Source organism: Condylura cristata, unplaced genomic scaffold (genome assembly GCF_000260355.1).
Source record: "Condylura cristata isolate star-nosed mole 26May11 unplaced genomic scaffold, ConCri1.0 scaffold00028, whole genome shotgun sequence".
NCBI lineage: Eukaryota > Metazoa > Chordata > Mammalia > Eulipotyphla > Talpidae > Condylura > Condylura cristata.
In genome coordinates, this window is record NW_004567129.1 from 19,485,708 (window position 1) to 19,488,206 (window position 2,499).

Below are 2,499 nucleotides of genomic sequence, written 5' to 3' on the forward strand. Positions count from 1 at the left end.
GGGATGATAGCAGAAAAGTCCTATTACCAGGGACAATTTTTCACATCTGAAAGACTTATCTGCATGGCATCATCTAGTGCAAACAGACGCAGGGCAAATTCATTGTCAAACCGGGCAAATGGATTACGAAGGTCCAGGGGTCCTGGGTGGCATTTTACAGGCATCGGTGCTCTTTCAGGGAGCCAGGCACACAGGGACACCGTGCAAGGAGGCAGGCAGGGCGGAGCAGGGCTCTGGGAGGCAGGATGGAGGCCCCGGGAATCCCATCTCCGAGGGACACGCCCTCTGCACCTGTGTCCACATGCCCACACCACACTGGGCTCTCTGGCTCCGGTGCCCATATTCAAGGGTTTGCGCCTCACACCCACGCACCTCAGCCCTGAGCATCTACACTAGTGGCAGGACGGTGGACAAAGCCTGATAACAGCATTCGCCATTTCCATTTCCATATGGCAAACATTTTTACTAAATCTGTCTCCCAAATACTCGCTCTTCCGCTCTTCCTCCCCTGTGAGTCTCTTCTTCTTAGCCTCAGCTACCTGATTGTCTGGAAGTCTGAAGTCTTTGAAATTCCCATTCATGAAATGATCTTCTTTTTTTTTTTTTATGTCAATTAACTATCAGATTAGTTAAAGAACCTCTAAAGGAGGAAGGGAAAAGTTTTCTCCTTTATAGAATCTATGATTTGCTATCTAAAATAAGCCTTATCCATAAGACCTCATTTTTGAAACAGCAGCTGGAGACTCAATGGAGGATGATGACTAGGATTTAAAAAATCAGTCACTTTTTCCTGGATTGGAATTTGAGTCCTTTAAGAAGTGCCATTTTTAGTCTTTTCATAACTACTTGAACCCAGATCACAACTCTGGGTTCAAAAATAGCACATTGCTATTAGAACTGGCAAACCAGTTATGTACTTATTCATTCATTTATTTATCTACATTTTGTCTGCAGCAGATTGGCTGCTAAATGCCTGTATAACGGCTAATTAAAATAGCTTTTAGACATTATATTTTTCAATTAAGATGTAATTCACTAAACGGATCAATTACAGGTTATTAAAACATTCCAAAGGTGACTTAGAAAGCAATAGCACACAATTAAGAAGCCATAACTTGCTCAAAAGGGCCACCTTGATTTTGAAGTGTTACCCATTACACTGTGATCTCCAAAAAATGTGATAATTATGCCCACTCCCTCCCCATGAATGACTGATGTTTTAAAATAAATGAAAAAGGCCCATTTAGAAATATGCTCGTGAAGTTGCCTCCCATGATTAAATCAGAGACAACGCTTCATTTTCTCCGAGCTGATTTGCCATCATTTATGGCATTTTTAAAAGATTTATTTATTTATGCATACAGAACTGGGGTACAGACCAGAGGAGCAAGGCAGTGAGAGGATTCACCAGAGACAGAGTGGGGAGCAGAACAGGTGGATGAATGAGGTACACTGCTGTGGGGAGCAGCAGGCAGGTCAGGAGAGGTCTGCTGTGGCGTGTGGGTCACCTCCAGGGCTGGGGGTCGGACTCACACTGAAGCGCTGTGGCCAGCTTGCAGCGCTGCGTCCTAACCCATTGTGCTATCAGGGAGGGCCTGACATTATGTTTTTTTAGAAAAGACATGTGGGCCACGTGAAAGACATGTTCTTCCTTCAGTTTGCTAATACACTCTTGTACATACCCAGATGTGGGCATGCACATTATTCTGGTGCATTCTCTGACAGAATGTCATAGTGGGAAATTTTTCATTAGGTAAGAGCTGCAGGTGTCATTAAAACAGAACAAGATAGGTATTGACTGTGGCAAGCAAAGGTCAGGGAGGTGCCTGCCTTTCCCATCACTGTTCTTTTTCATATGTATCTAATCATTTCAGGTCCCGTGCATCCTTTGTGTGCAGAATTCCTGCTTTAAATGTTGTAATACATCAAGCCAAGGTTCATCTCCAAAAATCTGCTAGGAAGGCTGTTCCAATTTTGCTGCCGTAAATTTATTATTTAAAGAAAATGCTGCGACACACAGTATTTTAGTATCTTAAAAATGCAGGAGGGCTAACACAGAGGGCAAAAGATGGAAGGGAAGATGAGCAATAGGCTTTATCAGTTGTTATTGGAGCCGGACTTCCCAGCATGGCCAGAGACATCAAACGTGGTGGAGGATCCAGAAATAACAGACGAGATCAGTGGAGAAGGCTTAGCTGTGCAATGCCCTGCTCCCAGGGTGGCATCTGCAGCCGAGTCCCCAGCAGGCAGGAGTTACAGCACAAGGCCAGACTGGGCCTCCCTCTCTCTCCTTAGGTTGTAGGAATGGCAGCATTAGCTTCCAGTCACTCCCTCTTTCAGTGCTCTCTGTCCATGTTCTCTCTCACACCCAAACCCACCTTCCATTTTACTAGTCACACCTAGGGAGTTGATTATTTTCTCCAATCGCTGCTAAATCCCTAAGGAATAAGAAACTAGTAAGTTGTCTGGGGCAAGTTCTGGGGTGCAAGGATATCCCTA